This window comes from Nannospalax galili, unplaced genomic scaffold (assembly GCF_000622305.1).
Source record: "Nannospalax galili isolate Female #2095 unplaced genomic scaffold, S.galili_v1.0 scaffold3, whole genome shotgun sequence".
In the NCBI taxonomy this organism is placed as follows: Eukaryota; Metazoa; Chordata; class Mammalia; order Rodentia; family Spalacidae; genus Nannospalax; species Nannospalax galili.
The window spans coordinates 8,873,698-8,896,126 of NW_008351466.1; the positions used below are offsets into that span (position 1 = coordinate 8,873,698).

Consider the following 22,429-nt stretch of genomic DNA (forward strand, 5'->3'; position numbering starts at 1 on the left):
CAAAAATAACATACTGAGCTTTGTGAAGTAAAGGGGACTATGCCTTAGGGTAAATGTACAGCTGTAGCTTCCTTGTCAGTTACTGAGGTTTATAATGGAAGTACAAACTGACTAAGTGAATAGACCACGAAAATTAGTAAGTTTGTGGTATGTACGTGATATAAGAATGGACTGTGTTTAAATAATGGAAAGTGTGAGCTATGAAAAATGTGTCACGAACAGGATGAATGTAGAAATAAGAATCAAGTTGGTACATATGGCATTTCCTCAAGATGAAGCATTTCATTTTCACTGTAACATATTTTGGAAGGTTTAACCATGTGTTTAGCCAAAGATGTCAGAAGTGTGCCTATGATCCCACAGCTACATCAGTTAAGAAATTATTTTTACAGTACATTCAGGTAAGGAGGCTGGAACAATTTCTTTTTAATTATTATTGTCATGGTCTCCAAGGGTGAGTCTCAGGAGTTGTCTGATGTTTTGATTTGGAAAAATCTTCAGAATTCTCAATATTTCGGGAGTTTGGGATGGGTTTTACATTACAGGTGATATATTTTTTCATATAACACTTAGATGGTTCCATGGCTTCATTGTCTTAAAATGCTCTAGTTGAGCTTCATACTTTACAATAGCTGAGAGGTGATACTTCTCAAGACTGAGGATATAGTCAATTGCTTCTTGAACATTTTCTGTAAGCCCACTCATAGTAATTTTGTGATTTGAAGATCCTTTTGGAGGCAAGCAAATATCTACTTGGAATTGATCCATGAGTCTATGGATGGTTTTTCCACCAAAGCCAATAATATTGCCACAAACCTGGTGATTTATTGTGATTTCTTTAGAAACTGTGTTTTCAATTTTATGCAAGATTTCTCATTACTGCATCATGAGCAGCTAGCGTGTATTTTCCTTGCAGCCTGTAATAATGATTTGGTCTTGTATCTCATGGGTTCCTTTCTTTGGAAAATGGATAGTAACATCATGCTCTCTGCAAATCTCAGCAATAAGTAAGCCCTTATGATCAGTAATCTTGGAGCAGTATTTTGGATATAAGGTAACTGCTAGTTTAAAATTTCTTAATGCCTCATCTTCTAGTTTTGCTTGTAAAATACTGACTTGTTTTGTAATTTAATCTGTTCTTGTTCCACGTTTGCAGTAAGGCCCATAATAGATATACTATCAGAATTTCCTCCAGGTTGTAATACCTGCATATAAACTTCAAATCCATTCATTAGTTTCTTTATTCCACTGCCTTTGTACCCAATGATGTAAGGATATAGGTGAAAGGGTACATGGACTTCAGCAATGACAGGAATTAGGAATTCAAGAGCTTCTGTGGCTGATTACAGTTCCCCACTTGTCCTGAGATAAACAGGGTTTTACATTTCCTTTGGGTACCATAAGCACGTTCTTTAGTACTTTTTCCCCTTTGTCTTTCCCAGTTTCCTGAACCGCAGGATGTATATTCATTGTTGGCTTTTCTCTGTCTGAGAATTTGACTTTAACTTTATAATCCCTAGCAAGTTGTTGGATTTTGGAACACATTGGTCCCATGAAAAAAGGATAGAACTTCTGAGGAATAACACACTGTGTTGTACTGTGGGAGCCCAAGGGTTCAAAAATCTGCTGAATATGTTTCTTTGCTGCCGGTCAACGCAAGCTTTTTTCCCATTCAAAGTAACTCTGATGCTCTGTTATCCTTCACATGTAAAGTTAATAATCATACCATCATACACCTCAGTCATTTCTCATAAAAGCTGATTCTGCCTCATGGCAAAGTAGTGATGAAATTTACAATTTATCAGTATGCTATCCTCCACCACATTCTCTAAGTCTTTAAATAAAATCTCTAGTCTTTGTGTATATCCTTAACAGCCTCTTCTGTCCCTATGATTGTTACAAATTCTTGATCCTTATTTTTAAGTTTAGGGAAAATGAGATGTACTCCATTCTTCTCACAGACTTTGGGAAGACTGCCACCATTTTCACTCACGAGAAATTGGTGATATTTTGACTTGACAGGGATGGTCGCAGGATAAGTTTTGGCTTGCTCTTCTGCTACTAGCTGCAGAAGCTTTTTCTTGGCCTTTTCAATATTCTCTTCAGGTCCCCTAATTATGACTTTTTGAAGATCTGACTTGTTTATTGGAAAATGAATATTGATTTTTCAACATTCTTTTATGCTTGAACCAATAGAAAATTATCTGGAACTAATAAGAGATTTATATAGATAACAAGGAATATAAATTTCCACTTCTGAAAATTTGATTCTGTTTTTGTTTAATGAAGGAATCCAATTGCAAGCTACTTCACAATCTTCTGGATTTCTGAAAATGAAACTATTCTCTGGATTGAAACTTGGTGATGAAAAATTAAGGTTTATTTTTGAATTTAAGGTTATATCCTGATGTTCCCTTGGCAAAAACCTGTTTTGGTGAACAATGCAATTTTTGTTTGATGTCATTCTTGATTTTCAAGTAACTGTAATCCAGATATGTTGCAGAGAAATAGTCAGCAGCCAAAAGTGAAACGTCCTGTAGCTGCCCTATTGTATATTACTGTATGGAAAAAATACACTTTAAATACATAATTTGTTTCCAACGTATTCTATAGGTTAAGATAAAAGTTGCATTGTTATATCATTTAAATTTGACAAAAAAATCAAAGCTTTGTTTATTAATCTATTTTTATATAAGCACAGGACAGACTCAAATTGTGAGGACTGTGAGAAAACAGACACCAAAAATTTTTCTATAGGACATTTTGTTTCAAATATTCTTTGACAGTCATAAATAACCTTTATTATTCCAAACTCCATTATCATTTTTTTCAGCAGTACCAACTCGTGATTGGAAAATACATTGGGAAAATTATGGAGTTTTCTGTTTCCTTCTAAGAATACTGTATTTACCAGATCTGCTATTTTTTTAACAGCTTAATAGAAGAATAATTTAGAAATTTATTCATGTCTGAAACATATGAATATTTAGTTTTGAAATACAGCGTTCTCGACAAACAACCGAACTTAGCTTTGGAGTGTTTCTGTCACCCCACAGGGATCCCACGTGATCTTTCATAGGTAAATATCATTAATCCTTTACACATAGGCAAACCTAATTTTATTTTATTATTATTATTTAATATTTTGTTTATTATTTTTATTTTATGTGTCTGAATATATTGCTTGCATGCGTGTAATTGCATCCATCTTGAGTAATGCCCATGGAGAGCAGAAGAGGCCACCGGACCCCCGAACTGGATTTATGGATAGTTGTTAGCCTCTGTTTAGATGGTAGGACTCGAACCCAAGTCCTCTGCAAAAGCAGTCAATGCTCTTACCTCCTGAGCCATCTCTCCAGCCCCACAACCCTTATTTTAGTTTTCTTCTATATAATTACCTTATCAGAAATTTCATAAATGTAGTATCATATGATCTGTATTCAGTTGAACCTCAACTATTTACCTTATAATGGTTTGGAGGTTCATCTATGCTAAAGCATAAAAATATTGTATTCCTTTTTATTATTGAATAATATTTCATTCATATTTATATTTTATTTTATTATTCTGGCCTGATCACTTTTCCTTGCTCCACCTCCAAGAGGAGAATTCTACATATAAAATAATTACTTCCCATTATTTTGGACCAAACTTTCTTCTAATTGTTTCTTACATGATGTAGTTTAGACTCCTAATTTTGAGTACTATCAGTACACTTATATGTTCACAAATATACACCCCTACCCATGAGCTACAATGTTTATATCATTAGATATCTCAGTACCACCACTTGAATACCTTACAGTCCTTTTGTCCAATCAACTCTTTTTTCCAATGTAAATTTTTTATTGAAGTTTTGTGGATTTCATACAAAACATTTCAATCATAATTATACACCCTTCTCTACATGCACCCACAAAGCCCACCCACAGTATTTAATGCTTTATGTCATATATGTTCAGACCTATCAAGTCAAGTTCGTGTGCTCACATATACCTGATTGTGAGTTCATCCACTTGAGTCTGCTCAGCTTATCTAGCACCACTCAACTCTTAATTATATCCCTAATTTTTCTATTCTTTGACTATTGTAGAATTTTAAAAATGACCCTTTATTTCTCTATAGCTTACCAAATACATTGTTACTTTTTAATCTTCACTTCTTCCCACGTAACATGGAAAATTAGAGAATTCCTGTCAGTCTAAGTCTAACCATCTCTAATCCTTTCTGATCTGCATCCCTAACTTAAGCTACCATATCGTGTTAGTAATAAGCACTTGCTTAAGTGCTGTACCTCTCAGTTCTCTAGAATTCTGTGCCCTGTTCTCCACAAAGCAGGCAGGAGTACTTTCATAAACCAGAATGAAGTGTAATCTCTTCCTAAACATTGTCGAGTGGCATTTTATTGCAACTGCAGTAAAATGAATCCTCTGTACTGAAACTACATGAAATATCAACTATTTACTTAATTTCACACAGAAAAAAAGATTATTCCATTATTTCACACATATAAATCACTGTATCTTATTCACATTCACCACTCTCCCTTCCAACTTCAATCTTATTGGTCCTTGTGCCTTTCTGCATTCTCTATTTAGACACCTGAGTATGTGCTTTCTTTCTTCTTTAGTGATCACAACCACTACAATCTTTCTCCTAACTCACTATGCTACTGCTAAATTGGACAAACTCTTGTTTAATCATTGTCACCTGCATTTGTCTTTCTTGATTTTATCGCACACTGTTCCTTTATCTGAACACTATTCATGAATTCAGAAAGATTCCTGCTTTTATCATTCAAGTATCAATTCTATGATCATCTCCTTATAAGGTTTTTTCCTGGCTCTTCTGACTAGGTAAGCCCTTCAGTTTTATTTTTTGTTCTTTTCAACATCATCTACATTTACTATCTTCATATGACACAGTCTCTCTCTCTATCCCTCTCTCTCTATATATATGTGTGTTTATGTGTGTATGTATGTGTGTGTGTGTGTGTGGATAGGTAGATAGTTAGATAGATATGTTTCCTAGTCCCAACATTTCTTCTCAAACATATCTATTTAAAATTTTGACTTATGCCTTTTAGTATTTACATTGCCTAGTAGGACTTGTACAGTTTTGCAATTAAGAAAATATACATGCAAATTTGGGGTAAAGTAAAATGATAATAAAAATATTAGAAAAAAATATGCAATGTAAAATTGTACTAAAATCAGAAAGATAAATCACGTCAGGAAAATAGATGAGAACATGTGAATCACCAATTAAAGAAAAGTAAATCAAATTCTTCAGTACTGAGGAAAATGCAAGTGAATAACTACCTGAAAAATTAACTTCTTTATAATATGAGCAAATAAAAAATTGTTTAATAATACTAGGTGTTGACTAGGACGATTCTTACCTTTGATTACTAGACCAGCACAATTCTTATTTTCAGTCACTGGACTTGGGGTTTTCTTAGACGTAAACATTTGGTGACTACACTCATCAGTTGTTCAACTTTTGAAAAGAAATGGGCTGTTTGTTATGTTAAGAACAGAAATTCCAATAATGTAAGTGTAGACAGGTAGAATAAAATTTTGGAGCACTTTGTGCTCTTTATAATTATGTACTGTACTGTTCACACCCTTTGTTTTAGGATTATTTCTTTTTCCCTCTGGCTGATGATTAAACACTCAGCCTCATGCATGATACACATGTACTCTACCGCTTGGCCACATATCTAACAACTACTTTTAAATTTCTAAAATATATATACCTATCTATATGCTGATATTACAAATAGTCATACTGTTTAAATGAACTTCAGACTAAATACATTGTCATCACAATAGAGTGTTGAATGTTATCTAAATATGCGATTACAAGTATATGTAGATATGAATAATCAAAATAGAGTGGAGAAGTTTTATAGATCTATAGTATTATGTCCTCTCTATTTATACTTAAAAACCACATTTAAGAATTAAAGTATGTGAGCAGACTGCCAGAGAGTGCCAAGTTCTGGCCTCCCTCTGGCCTCCCTCTGGCATAGGGACTGAGAACACAGGGGACTGCCTGAGGGCCCTGGGACCCTGCCTTCCCTTAATTGCATCATACCCATCTCCTTAACTAGGATTTCGTGAGGCCCCTCCCAAAGCCCCAGGGCAGATCTGGCTTTGGTAGGCTAATGCTGAGATCCTAGCACGCACCCTGAGAGGGTGGGTTTCAACCTCCAGTGGCGTACCAGCTCTGATCTCAGCAGGCCACCAGAGAGTGCTGAGTTCTGACCTCCCTCTGGGCTCTCCCACTAGCATAGGGGCTGAGAACACAGGGGACTGCCTGAGAGCTCCCAGATCCTACCTCCACTGGGGGAAGGAAGCCCGAGTGTACCTGACTGGAACCTGAACTGGGCATCTCTGTGTACTCCTGAATAGGTGATTTGAAACCATCAGTTCCCTGAAAATTAAACCTGAGAGAATCTGGACCCTGTAAAATTCAGCTTTACATAACCAATAAAGAAAAGATCTAGGCACCCTAATAATGCAAAGAGAAGCATACTTCAACTTAATTCTCATATTGGAATCATAAAAAAAAATCACATGCCAAAATCACAATGAAATAATAATAAAATGGAAAGACAAAACATTGTGTCCCCACCAAACTCCACCAATCCAGTAGAAGACTTCTACAAGGAGAACACCCTAGATATAACCCAGGACACTGAATTTAAAAAAACAATCATAAACATGATGAAGGGACTCAACGAATTTAAAGAACACATGGACAAACAATTCAAGAAGTAAAAGAAGATAGAGATAAACTTCTGAATGAATTCACAAAAGAGATAGAAACATTGAAGAAATCTCATGCATAAATGAAGAAGGAAGTGCAAAAATCAATAAGTCAACTTGAAACAAGAGGGGAAAGCCTCACTGCTAGAATGAATGAAATGGAAAACAGAATATCAGCACTGGAGGATGAAGTTGAAGAATCAGACCACTCAAGCAAAGATTAGGGAAATTTTCAAAAAACACAGGAATGGAATATGCAAGAGATGTGGAACACCTTGAAAAGACCAAATCTATGGATCATAGGAATAGAGGAAGAAGAATTTTAGGTTAATAGTATTGACCAGATCTTAAACAGGACTGTAGAAAAGAATTTCCCCAAATTAAGGAAAGACATCCCCATACAAATACAGGAATCACATAGAACACCAAATAGACAGGATCAGAAAAGAAACTCTCCACCACACATCATAGCAAAAACACTAAATGAACAGAATAAAGAGAGAATACTGAAAGCAGCAAAAGGAAAACAACAAGTGACATACAAAGGAAAGCCCATCAGAATTATAGCTGACTTAACAATTCAAACTCTGAAAGCCAAAAGAGCATGTACCAAGGTATTTCCAGTTCTACATGACAATAGATGCCATCCCAGAATAATTTATCCAGCAAAAGTGTCTATTATAGATGAGGGAGAAAGAAAAATCTTGCATGACATGAATAGCCTGAAAGATTACATGTCCACAAAACCAGCCCTTCAAAGAATGCTTGAAGCAACACAGAGAGCAGACATAGAAACAACTATACCCCAGGAGCAATAAAAGAAAATAAATAAAGGTATAAGATAGGAAACACAAAATTAGAGAACACAAACAGCAATCAAAATGACAGCAATCAATGCACATCTTTCAATAATAACCTTAAATATCAATGGACTGAATTCCCAGTCAAAAGACACAGGCTAAGTGAATGGATTAAGAGACAAAATCCATCTCTTTGCTGTCTGCAAGAAACCCATCACACCTTCAAAGGCAGGCACCATTAAGGTAAAAGGATGGAAAAGAATATTCCAAGAAAATGGCACTAAGAAACAAACAAGTCTAATATCTGACAAAATAGACTTCAAAGTAAAACTAATCAGAAGAGATAAGGAGGGTCACTTCAGATCAAAGGAACAGTTAACCAAGAAGACATTACAATCCTTAACATACATGCACCAAACTCTGGTGCACCCAAATTCATAAAAACAACACTACAGGATTTTATGACACAAATTAACTCCAACTCAGTAATAGTAGGGGACTTCAGCACCCCACTGTCTCCATTAAACAGGTCAAATGGACAAAGATTAAACAGAGAGATGTCTGAATTAAATGATACCATACATCAAATGGACCTAACAGACATCTTTCAAATATTCCACCCAAGCACCAAAGAATACACTTTCTACTCAGCACCCCATGGAACTTTTTCAAAATTTAACCACATATTGGGCCATAAAACAAACCTCAACAGATACAAAAATTGAAATAATTCTATGCATACCTTCTGAGAGCAAAGCAATAAGCTCAAAAGCAACACTGGATAAAGCCCTAGTCACTACATGAACTCATGGCGATTGAGCAACACACTCTTAAACAATGAGTGGGTCAAAGGAAAAATTAAGAAAAGAATAAAAGAATTCCTGGAATTCAACGAAAAGAGCAATACAACATAACACAACCTCTGGGACACTTTAAAAGCAATCTTAAGAGGGAGGTTTATAGCTCTAAGTACCTACATTAAAAAATTAGAAAGAGCTCAAATAAATGACCTAACACTGCAACTCAACTGGAAAGGCAAGAACAAATGAAACCTAAACCCACCAGAAGAGAAGAAATAACAAAAATCAGAGCAGAAATTAATGAAATAGAAACAAAGAAAACAATACAATACAATGAATCTAAGAGCTGATTCTTTGAGAAGTGAAGCAAGACAGACATACCCTTAGTCCAGTTAACCAAAATAAAGAACAAATCCAAATCAACAAATTCAGAGATGAAAGGGGAAATATCACAACAGACACCCAACAGATCCATACCATTATAAGGGAATATTGTAAATACCCATACGCTACTAAATTTGAAAATCTAAAAGAAATGAATGGTTATCTATAATCATGGGAACCACCAAAGTTAAACCAAGAAGAGATAAACACTTTAAACAGACACATTACATATAAGAAATTGAAACAGGAATACAAAGCCTCCCAAGTTAAAAAGGCCCAGGCCCAAATGGATTTACAGCAGAATTCTATCAGACATTTAAAGAAGGCCTCCAACCAATACTACTTAAATTATTCAAAATGATAAAATGAAGCCAGAATCATGCTAATATCCAAACCAGATAAAGACACAACCAAAAAAGAAAATCATAGACCCATATCCTTAATGAACATAGATGCAAAAATTCCCAACAAAATACTTGCAGACTGCATACAAATGTACATCAAAAAGATCATTCACCATGATCAAGTAGGCTTCATCCAAGAGATGCAGGAATGGTTCAATATTCATCATTAATCGTGTAAATGGATACCACTCCTTGGCATATACCCAAAGGACTCATCCTGTTGTAGAGACAGTTGTACAACCATGTTTGTTGCTGATCTTTTCACAGTAGCTAAGAGATGGAAGCAACCTAAATGCCCCTCAACTGATGAGTGGTTAACAAAAATGTGGTATATTTACACAATGGAGTTCTATTCAGCAGTAAAGAAAGATGAAATAGTGAAATTTGCAGGTAAATGGATGAATCTTGAAACTGTTATACCAAGTGAAGTAACAGAGACCCAGAAAAACAAACGACGTATGTTCTCCCTCATATGTGGGTCCTAGCAACAAATCCTTTTAAATTCCAGGTCCTTTTTATAAAATGATGCTCTACAGCCATCCCTTCTGCATGGAATAACTACCATGATCAAAACTTCAGCTGAACATGATCGCTAAACATCATCACAATTGGGCTTGTTAACGATTGTGCTCATTCATCAAAGGAGGGCCAAGCAGGGTCATTGGACACTCACTGGAGTATCCATCCGCTCTTCCCAGCCAACTGTATATAATTTGGCCCTAATCACACATGGCCTCTTGGATTTGGGGATGGATAAAGTATACAATCATGGAAAGGCTAGGAAGAGGAGACATGACCCATTCTGGATAAAGGCTTTCCAGTGTGCATACCATCAGGTCATACATACACCTCAGCAACCCCTCAGTTATCTGGGTAAGTAAGCTCAAATTCACTGGTTCCACAGTAAAGCTTTAGTCAAACATTGGCTTGAAACTAGAACCTTAAAAGGGAATAAGCATTGCTTAGTATCCTCAGGAAAAACACTCTCACAACAGATGGTAAATTTATTTGTGAATGCTATTATCTTATAATTATTTTTTAAAAAAGAAAATGAAAATGTAAAAGATGTTAAAAGGTTATGGGAATGGAGATATTTTCCAAAATAGAAAAAAATGAGAAAGTTAAGCAAGCGATCAAGGTCTGTGTAGGTTTCTTATGATAATATAAAGGATGAGACAAAAATAATATACACATAACCTTAAAATTTCTATGGTCATAGTTTAGTCAACTAGTTTAAGTAACAAAATATATATATAGTCATGTTTTATCTGAAAATATTTGTTTTTTCACTCAAGCTTTATCAACATAGCAGATGATAATTAAAAATACCAGACTGGCAGAACTAACCTTATTGGATGTTCAACAGCCATAGTTTGAGGCCTATACTAATGTGGTTAGAGGGACTTAAAAGACAGTTTTTGTCCCTTGATCTCCATGGTCGACTAAGTTCCAGGAAACTATGGAATATCTCTCAGAATGTCCTGTAACTGTGGTGAGTCACCTGTCCTCTTGTTCATGGAGGACATGGAGACCCCAGGAGATGGACTTGAACCAGGGTCCAGCCTACAAAGAGGAAGGTCAAGTCATAGGAAACATCCCATTCACTCTTCCAAGTGAAGTCATACATCATTGAGCAGGACTTTTGCTTTATTGTCACACAGATGGAACTGGTAAAAGAAAGGAGCCAGGAGCTCCTCCCAAGACCATGTGATCCCTGAGGAAGAGATCCTCAAATGACCTTACGTGCAAGAATAAATTGATTTATTTGGGCCAACTGTATGATCTTAAACACCCAAAAGGAATGTATACTCAAAGAGTTAAGTCATCAGTATATTTATTTAAGAGTTCAAGGGATTACATTTCCCAGACATTAGGCTTAAGTCCATATAAAAAGTTATTTAAACAATTATTTCTCGTTAATGATTTTGTTCCTAACCAGAAAGTGCTGCTCAGATGTAAGAACTCAATTCTTGTTCTCCAATACTGTAGTGCCCACCTGTAGCTAAGGGAGATAACCAACTATTGTTCAAAAATGATGAATAAATTTTTCTCCCCCTATCTACAAGTGTTTGAAAGGGAACTGACACTGATTCTGACCACTCCAACAGCTATCAAAATACCTGACAGCATATCATGAATCCATCATTCTAGAGTCCAGCCTCGGAAGACAAAAGAAAAATGAGAAGGAACCCAATAGAGGGATGTTTTGTAAGCCCTTGTCAAGAAATTCCAATGGACTCTCATATAAACATTTGAAAATTGCTCTGTTGTGATTTTTTTCTAGTTCCCTGTCTAGAACTTGTAATGGTAATTACTCTTGCCTTTACTTCTCCTTCACACCTCCTATTCACGACTCAAGGACTTTCTTTTCCTCCTAAACATAGGAGTGATGCAATTTGGGAGTCTTTTAGATAGAACCACTGAAGGGGTACTCCAATTGCCTCACCCTGAGTCCCCGTTCAGCATGGAAGAAGCCAGAGTGGTGTGCATCCGGATTCCCTATTGGCAAGTTGGGTAACCTCTTCAGAGGATGGTTTGATAAGAATAAGAAGTTCAGACTGGCTAGGGAGTTAGGGTAAAAAGACACCAAAGAAAAGTAACCAGATTCTTGGCTAAATTTCGCAGTGTTAGCAACAGTCTCTGTTTCAAAGGCCAAAAATGTCGAAAATATTTGGTAGCTTTTATCTAATCCCTAAAAGATATTTGGGTTACCTCTTCAGAGGGGGGAATGTTAGAGTAGCCAAAAGCCCCATAAAAAATAAATAAAAAAGAAAGAGTGCATGAAGTTATCAGAAGAAAAGTGATGGGGAGATATGAGAGGAGTTGGAGCAGAGAAAGTTAACATGGATTTGATCAAAACACCTTATATGCATGTATGAAATTCTCAATAACATATTTATTAGAAAAAGAATTAATGTTACAAATTCTTAGTATTCGTTGGAGGCATTTGTGAACATATATAACAAAATTCTTTAGAATGTATATAATAAGTTATATTAAACTAATAGATTTAGAATAAGACCTGGAACTCAATGGCACTACACTTTTAAAGAATTCATTTGTGTATTATTCAATAAAAGTGATATTGATAAACATAGTTGGTGAAAATTTTCACCTTGAAACTTGAAAGACAAAACTGTAAACAGAGGCAAGTGTAGTTTCTGGAATGGACAGATAAGGTCTCCTTAGGTCTTAACAACTGGGCCCAAACTCCCCTGGTCAACAGTGTTCCCTGACTGGAAATTTAAGGGATCCAAAAAATGGAAACCCTAGCCCACACTTTCCCAGTATTCCTAAGTCCTGGTGTTGGGTCTCCAGTCCATCAGCCCCATGCCCACACTCCTGTTCAACCAACTAAATGCAAAGGTGAAAATCCCAGAAAAATTAATTAAGTAGAAACAATATGACAACCCAACACATCGTGTCTCTTCCAAAACCTTCATTAATGGCCCCTGGTCAGAACAATCTTGAAGGCCTTTCAGACAAAGAATTCAAAAGAGTGATTACAACTGTGTTCAAAAAACTCAAGACAAACACAAAGAGATTAATGAAATAAGGAAGTCAGTGCATTATATGAAAACACAATTCACAAAAGAGATAGAATTACTGAAGGAAAGCCAAACTTAAATGATACTGGAAGTGGCTATTTTGTAAATTATCTTATGAAGCCAGAGCAGTGAGTTAGATTGTTCGCAGGTTCAAAGAACCAAGACCCTGCAGAAATAGCTCTGTCTTATACAAATGAATCAGAAAACCTTGACATGATTCAAAGAGAAACTACAAATTATTCCTCCCTTGGTGTCCCTCTCATTCTCTGGAAAGCTTTTCTCAAATTTCCCTAATAAATCTACATTATCTCCAAAGAAAAGTAGCAGAAAAAGGAGCACACAGATTTCATGTGGAGTCCATGCTAAGAAGGGAAGAGGAGACAGGGACTTTCACATTAAAATTTCTATATTTACAGGTTTTAGTCTCTGTGCTGTCAGCAGAGATCATACAATAGTAGAGGGGTCCATGAGGATAAAATTGATTGTTTATATGACTTATACCTCAAAAAAGCTGAATAAATTTTGTTTTCAAGAGCAGGAGATACTCTTATTAAAATATTTATGATATGGACCATAAATAGTCTATTACTTAAAAAGGATAGACATTACACAGATTAGTAATCAGTTCACAATGGAATCAAATGAGAAATCAATACAAAGATACTTATGAAAATAAATATTTACAAACTGTGTAATCTGATTGAAATAAATATTGGGTAAAAGAAGTAAATAAAAAATTACAGAAAACGTACTGAATTGATTGAAATTGCAGAATAACTAAGTTTGCTGGAAGTAAAGCAAGGATTGAGAGAAATTTATAGTTTTAAAGGTCCATGTTAGAAAAAAGCCTAAAATCATTTATCTAAACTCCCACCTTATGACCCGTGTGTAAAGACTCTCTAAGTTTAAAAAAGGAAATAAAAAATCCAAAATAATTTTAACTGAAAATGGAAAAATCATAGAAATTAATTTAAAAATATATAAAAATTCTACTCAGATTAATTTATAAATGAGAAATCAAATTGCTGTGGTCAACTTCAAACAGAGAGGACACAGAAAGAAAATACTAGAAGATCAAGGAATACTTTAAAACTCATTTTTAAAGCCTTGTGATTTGTACATTTGCCCTTACAATATGCTTTCTATTGTACTTGGAACCATAATCATTCTTAAACAAATGTGGAATCAATAATCTCACAAAATTATTCATTTTGTTTATCAATTCATTTCAGAACATCTGAGCAAAGCACATATTGAATATTATCTCGTTCATTTACTAGAAATCAAAACATTTACTGGCTCAATGGTAAACTATCCACATAAGGGGCATGATTTTCTGGGTTTCATTCCAAGTACCTCTGGCAAAATTAAATATGGAGGTTGTTTAATCTTATGTTGAAGTACAATTTCTCCATGAAAATGGTTTGAAGAGCAATTATTAGGTATTTCCTCTTCATATAAGTACATTGAAATGGAATGAGGAAAGGCTACTTCAACTGTCTTTAAGTACTTTACTGTTTCACAGACAATCTGCCCCAAGTAGTGATTTCTTTGCAATTATGAGAAGATGGCTTCTAAGTGCATTGTGGTGGTTGTTTAAATGGTTAACCAGTGCAGGCTGATTGTTCTATTTGATATTTAAAAAGATGATCTTGCTTTAACCACTCAACCTGAAATTATCAAGAGTTTTCTAATCATTCTTTTATACAGAAATGTTTTGAGTAGAAGAAAAGCAGAGTATATCTTAAATGATGTTGGTTACCACTTTCTACCTTATCTTACCTTCTAGTTTAGTTCGTAAGCATCTCTGATGATTTATGAAAGCACAAACTTACCTTTCAAGTTTCCAAAATAATTTGAGATTACAGCTTCATGGAGCTGCTGATTTGCCTCAATATGAAATGGAAAGCTAAAAATACAAATGTTTATTTTCCATTATCTGAAACTCAGGATGACTGTGTATTTAAGATACAATCATCACATCAAGTGAATGACAAGAACGGAAATGAGCAGATATTGGAAGTCATATATGTGTATATGTCTTTGGAGTAGAAAAAAGCCTCTATTCCAAGTTAAGTTGAGAATATACAATAAATTTAGATACAATAATGTCTCCATAAAATGCTATTGCCATAAAAATGCAGATAATCCCACTGCATCTTGACTCCCCTGCATGCTGACTAGCTACATTCTCCTGTTTCAGGGCCCAAACCCACTCTGCCTAGCTAGTTACATATTTGCCACATTGTCCCCACCCTTGTCGTGGCTATAGCCCCGCTCCTGACCATCCTTCCTGAGTCCTGAAAACTACTCTGGTGACTTAGAGTTCATATATTGTGGCTTGATTCTCATATACTCTGATCAGCTACATTCTCTTTCCCCACATTACCCCCATTCTTGTCCTAGGCCTAGACTCAGTCCTGTTCTTCCTGTCTGAGACCTCTGGTCTAGCCTCCTAACCAAGACCACAACCACGGTGTCTTGATCCCCATGAAGCCAAGACTAGCTACAGTCTCCTGCTTCAGGACCCACACGTACTCTGTCTAGTTAAGTCAGACTCTCTCCATGCTGTCTCCATCCCAGGGTATTCAGACCTCACCCACTCTAGTTTGATTCCTTTCACTCTCCCCTCTCTGTTCCCATTCCAGCCTTGGGCATAAGTCCAGTCCTGCTTTTCCCACCTGAAACCTTTGTTCTAGCCACCTAACTCAGACCACACTCACTGTGTCTTTATCCCATGTACTCAGACTAGCTACTTTCTCCTTCTTCAAGGCCCAAAGCTCTTCTGTCTAGCTAAATAGGCTTTTCCCATGCTGTGCTGTCCCAGGCCTTGGCCCTATGCCTCCTTCTGATTTTCCTGCATGAGACATCCAGTCTAGCCTGCCAGAACTGAGCTGCTGAATCCCCATAGTATTGAATTGTGCCTAGATTCCTTCACCCTGCTGGAGAGCTCTTCAATAATCAGCTTGGAACCATCCTGTCTGCCAATAAAAAAATGAGGGGATGATAGTATATATAGTTTCCAGTGCAGGCGTTATGGGAGGGTGCTGATGGGGATGGGGGGGAAGTTGACTGAGATTGTTTGAGATATTCTGTAGAAAATACACACAAAAAAATCACTAAAAAAGGGAAGAAAGTGAGAACCTGAAGCACAGACCAACTAGCTATTCAGAACTGACTAGAAAGCAACCAAGCTACATCAATAATATAAACAGAAACAAATTTAACTGAACAAAGGCAGAATAGAATTTCATATCAGATACACAACCAACAAAAGAAATCCGTATATCCAAACCACAACACAAAATCACAAATAATATGAAAAACAAAGAATATGTCCACATCAAAATCCACCAGTTCTACAGACGTGCACTATGATGAGAACCATACAGAGAAACTCCAGAATAAAAAAAAATTTAAAGAGCAATCATAGTCATGATCAAAGAATTCAATAATTTTAAAGAACACACAAAAGAGTCAAAGACTTCAAAAAAGATAGAAATAAACTTATGACTGACACTCGACACAATACAAATATACTGATGAATGAAATGGCAAAAACAATTCACTACTTAAAAAGTGAATTCACAAAAGAAGCAGAAATATTGAAGAAATCTCAAACAATAGTGAAGATGGAATTGAAAATATCAGTAACCAAACTTGGAACAATAGAAAGCCTCAAAAGCAGAATGAATGAAATGGAAAAAATAATATCAAGACTGAACAACAAAGTTGCAGAACTGGATGACTCAAGCAAAGAATATGAATTATAAAAAAAGCATGGGAATGGAATATGCAGGAAATGTGGGACACCATGGAAAGACCAAATCTACACCCCATAGGCATAGAGGAAAGAGTAGAATCTCAGGTCAATGGTATTGACCAGATCGTCAACAGAATTATAGAAGAAAACAGCCCCAAATTAAGGAAAGACATACCTACACTTATAGAAGCACATAGGACACCAATTACATAAGACCAGAACAGAAACTCCCCACAGCATATCATAGTAGAAAATAATAATGTAGAGAACAAAGAGAGTGTATTGAAAGTTGCTAGAGAAAAATAACAAGACACAATAAAAGAAAACTTACTTCTTCTCATGCTCATCAAGGGGTTGAGGGAGGAGTCAGTTAACCCTCCTACCCAATCAGTAAAACTTAGGTGCATGGGGGGGCAAAGGATATATAAACCAAGAACACCAAGAGGCACCTCTCTCACCATTTTGTGCTGCTGTCAGGAGGTCACAGGTTCTGTATTTGAGTGTGGACTTACAATGCAGCCATAAATGTGGGGCACCCACTCTTCTGTAAATAAACCCCTACCCTATGCTCTGCTAAAAATAATGATAATAAATAAAATATTTTTTAAAATGGGAAAACCTATCAGAATTAGAGCGAACATTTCAATGCAAACTCTGAAAGCCAGAAGAGCCTGGACTCCAGTATATCTGGTTGTAAATGACCGTAGATACCAATCCAGAATCCATTAATAAGAAAAACAGTCTATCATGGTCTAAGCACAAAGAAAAACCTTCTGTGATATAAATAGGCTAAAAGAATTCATTTCTACCAAACCAACCCTACGGGCAATACTGAAAGCAAAACAAACAACCAAAGAAAGAAATCATACTCAAGAGATTACAGAAAGAAAGTAAATGAAGTTATAATGTACAGAAATACAAAGTAAAGACTAAGAACAAAAACAGACAATTAAATGGTGATAACCAATTCTCAACCTTTCAATAATAACTAAATATCAGTGGCCTCAACTCTCCAAAGAACACAGAGTAGTTGAATGGATTAAGAAAACGCATTTACTTGTCTGCAAGAAACCTTACCTCCAAGTATAGGCACAATTTTAGGTTGAAACAATGGAAAAAGTATTCCAAACAAATGCCACTAAGAAACAAGTGGAAGTTGTTATTCTTATATCTGACAAAATAGACTTCAAGTTAAAATTAATCAAAAGATATAAAGAAGGTCACTATATTCTGATCAAGGGAACATTCCACCAAGAAGACATAACAATCATGCATAAATGTGTGTGTGTGTGTGTGTGTGTGTGTATGTGTGTGTACAAAACTCTGGTGCACCAAGTTTCATAAAAACAATACTATTAGACTTCAAGACATAGATTACCTACAACTCAGTAACAGTAGGTGACTTCAATACCCCACTTTCTCCAATAGACAGGTGACCTGGCCAAAGTATAAACACAGAAATATCTTAATATCTTATCATTCATCATATGAACTTAACAAATGTCTACAGAATATTCCACCAGCCACCAAAGAATACACATTCTGCTCAGCAGCCCATGGAATTTTCTCTAAAATATTCCATATAATGGAACACAACACAAACATCAACAAATACAAAAAATTGAAATAATTCCATATATTCTGTCAGACAGACCACAATTCAGTAAAACATGAGCAGCAAAAGAGGATCTAGTAAATACATGAACTCATGGAGGTTAAAGAACATACTCCTAAATGATGAATGGGTCAAAGAGGAAATCAAGAAGCAAATAAAAGTGTTCGTGTAACTAAATGAGAAAGATAACACAGCACAGCAACACCTCTGGGACATATTAAAAGCAGGCAATTCTAAGAAGAAAATTCATAACTCTAAGGGCCTACATTTAAAAAAAATCAGAAAGTGAACATATAATGGAAATGGCAATTAAGAACTTTGCAGCAGGAAGAGCTCCAAAACTAGACATAAGATTGGGGAAATAAGCTGGATTCTTCTCCCGCACTTCATGTGGTTACCTAGGACAGAAGTCTTTTGTTCTCCAAAGTTTAGAAAACTCTGAGGTAAGAGAGAGGTAAGCAGAAGTCTTCTTTACCTGCCCCTTCCCAGTCTAAGTGTCAGACCCAGGCTGTCCTCCAGGTGATGCTGGACAACATTAAGCTAGGTTATACAGGAAATTACAGCACCAAGATTAAATTCTCCAGATTAAGAACCTTCTTTGAAGTTGAATGGCCTTCTTTTGGCATAGACTGGCCAGCTGGAGGCATGCTAGACCTGCCTACCATTAAGATAGTGAGAGAAGTCTGTCTCAACAGCTTAGGACTTCCTGATTAGTTCCCTTACATAGACTTTTGGTACAGACTGGCACTTCACTTTCCTGACTGGCTCAGATACCATGCCCTCCAGAGGTCCCCAGCACCTGCTGTCCTAGCCACCTGCAAGTCTGGGTTAACTGAGAGGTCCGCCGGCCCTCTCTTCCACCAAGGACATGAATGAAGAGGACTCCAAATTCCTCCCATACTTGTTGCCTGTGAACTCCCACTCAAAAAGCCATGCTCCAGCTATGGACCTTGTATAGCCTAGACTCTGTGAAGCTAAAGCAGCTCCACCAGAGAAGCAAATAAATCTCAATGAACAAATGCCAGGAAGGTTAGCCAGAACAGATCTAATCACCACCAGCCTTCACCAGAGACCCAGCCACTTCTCGAGGAACAAGCACCACCACCATTAGGCACACTGCCTCTGCTACGTGAAAAGTGGGAGCATTCTCCTAATTCAGGCCTCCTCACTACAGGCCTGGTACCTCTTTGCCCACTTTACCAGGTTCCAGGGCCATCCATCCTTCGAGAAGATAGGACCATACTTGCTGGTTCACTGAGCCTGATATACCAACCATTCACAACGACTGACCTCCTCAATTGGTGCCAACACATACCACCTTACTCAGAAAAGCCCCAAGACATGATTGATCTGTTGAATTCCATCATACAAACACAGGAACCCACCTGGGATGATTGCTGCCAACTCCTCAGCACCTTGCTTGACTCAGAGGAATGAAAGGCACATTCTCCAGGCAACCAGGACATGGCTCTAAATCTGGAACGTTTAGCTGACACTGCTTTCCCAGATGAGCGACACCCAGGAGGGTGCTCAGGCTCTTGAGTGTATGTGCTGTGCAATCCTCAAAGGGCCTTGAGCAGGGGCCCCAGAGCTCCCAATCTAACTCAAGTGAGCAAGCAAAATTATCCAAGGAGCGAAGGAGACTCCCAGTCAGTTTTATAAGAGACTCTGTGATGCCTATCTCTGCTTTACTCCCTTTGATCCAGAGGCCCCAGAGAACCATTCAATGGTGGAAAAAAAACGAACACTGCTTTTGTTCAAGAGTCAGCTTATGATGTGCACTGGAAGCTGCAGCGATTAGAGGGGTTTGCTGGAATGAACTTAAGTCCGCTTCTTCACATCAGGTCTAAGACGATGGCTAATTGAGATATAGCCACTAAAAAAGAAAAGGAAAAATTGGCAAGAGAAAAAGGCCAGAATCATGGCTATGGCCTTCCAGGAAGTGGGAAACCAGGGGAAGACCTGGTCCAAACGTGAAGGATGGAAACACCCAAACCCCTTAGGGAAAGGCCAATGTGCGTATTTCAAAAGAAAGGACACTGGAAAAATAGATGTCCTGAGAAGGGAGATGAAACAAGAGATCCTGAAAGACGACTCCATAAGCAAAAGGCATTCAGACCTGTGGTGGTAGCAGTCTCCCAGCAGCAGGAGCAGCAGCAGCAGCAGCAGTTGACACTGAGAACTCTACTTGGGACTCTGAGTCAGACTGAAAGCAACCAGCTCAATTAAAGTCAGCCTCGGTGAGCCTATGGTCAAAGTCAATTTAAGGGGAAAACCATGGACTTCATACTGGACACTGGTGCAGCTGTATCAACGGTAACCTCCCCCACTGGAAGGCTCACTAAAGACTCTGTCAGCACCATAAGAGCCACAGGAGTGACCAAGAAATATTGGTTTTGTGAGCCACATGACTGTGTAATGGGAGGACATCGTGTTCAGCATCAGTTCCTGTATCTGCCTGAGGCGCCAGGACCCCTACTAGGGAGAGATTTCCTGTCCAAGCTCGGCACTACAATGACTATGGACTTAGGTCCGGCAACCTCCAGCCCTTTGTCTGTGCTGACTCTGGAGGTCCATCCAGAAGAGGAGTGGAGACTCCACCAAGAGACACCAGAGGGAAAGGCACAGTTTCTTTCAGATATTAATTTGTACTTGTAGCATTTTTCCCAAGTCTGGGACAGACAAGGAATAAATCGCTTTGCAAAAGGATACCCACCAGTAATGGTGGTGCTAAAGCTGAGTGCCACTCCAGTGAGACAAAGACAATACCCAATCTCTCTTGAAGCCCAGCTTGAGATAGCTCCTCATGTCAGAAGACTTAAAGATGAAGGGATCCTTCAAGAAATCCAGTCTCCATGGAACACTGCTTTGCTCTCGATAAAGAAGCCAGGGACCAATGGAAGTGGATTTCACCGACATCCAGCCCAGTAAAGGATACCGGTACCTACTGGTCCTACTGGTCATTGTTTGCACCTTCTCGGGCTGGGTGGAAACTTTACTCACCCGCATGGAGAAAGCCCAGGAAGTGTCCCGGGCCTTGGCCAGAGAGATCATCCCATGCTTCGGGGTCCCAACCAGCACTGGGTCAGATAACGGCCCAGCCTTTGTCAGCAAAATTATTCAGCAAGTATCTAAGGCAGAGGGGCTGACTTGGACACTACATACTCAGTATTACTCACAGTCTTCAGGTCTGGTTGAGAGGATGAATAGAAACCTGAAAACTGTGATAGCCAAACACTGCCAGGAAACAAGTCTGTCCTGGCCAGAGATCTTGCCACTTGTACTGTTCAGAGTATGATGTTCACCAAGAAAGTATTGCTTTTCTCCTTTTGAGATTCTATTTGGGCACCCACCACCACTCCTTCCTAGGGAAGGTGGAGATCTCAGAGAGTATTGCCATGTTTATCTCCTGCAGTTTTTGACAGACTTAGTTAACACAATAAAAAGAGATCTCTGAGCACTTGAACCTACCCCTTCCCCTTACTGTTCCAGGCCCCTTGCATTCCGGGAACCCTGGAGATTGGGTTTGGGTTAGGGTTCCAGTCAGGGGAAACCTAGACCTAAGAAGGGAAGGGACATATCAAATAATACTGATCACCCCTTCAGCTCTTAAAGTTGCAGGCATCAAGCCCTGGATACATCTCTCCCATGTCAAGGCGGCTGTGAATCTGAAACAGGAATGGACTGCCAGAACTATCCCCAACCAGCCTCTGAAGTTGACAATATCTGAAGCAAACTCAAGACGGGAGCAATGACTCTGTGCTTGCCCTACATTCTGACATCCCTACTGATCCTATGGATGCCCAACCAGACCGGCTCCCACTCAGACTACATGGCCCTGACGACCGAGCTGGTTTGGAAGGCCACCCTGTCCCAAGAGGACCCCCAGTCCTGGGTACCTATTAATATGACTAATTGCCCTCCTCAGGGGCCATGCCTTGTCTCCTTTAGATGGTTTTATGCTAAGCAACTATTAAAAAGATAAAGACTGGAGAAGGTGAAAGTGAGTCTTTAGGAAGAACACCTGGAAAACTTGGGGTCCCTCGCTGGCCCCATTTATAGGACTCATAGTTGTAATTTTATTAATCCTGGTAAGGCCATTTATAATCAATATGCTCAGTAAATTTATCAAAAATAGAGTAGAGGCTACCAGACTCCAGGTGACTAGTCAAGAATATCTCAGGGTTCCTCTAGAATAACATAAAGGATTATGCAAATGAAGAGGAGGGGATATAATGGAAAGAGTAAGAACATTGGAGCAGGAAGAGTGCCTAGACAAGAGATAAGACTGGGCAGATAAGCTGGAGACTTCTCCTACAACTCATGCGGTTACCCAGGTTAG

At 37.8% G+C, this 22,429-nt stretch overlaps 1 pseudogene; it reads right to left on the minus strand.

Annotated features, from left to right (window-relative positions):
- Window positions 1-439: 439 nt before the first annotated feature.
- Window positions 440-2,464, minus strand: LOC103746219 (annotated as a pseudogene).
- Between the last annotated feature and the right edge of the window lie 19,965 nt (window positions 2,465-22,429).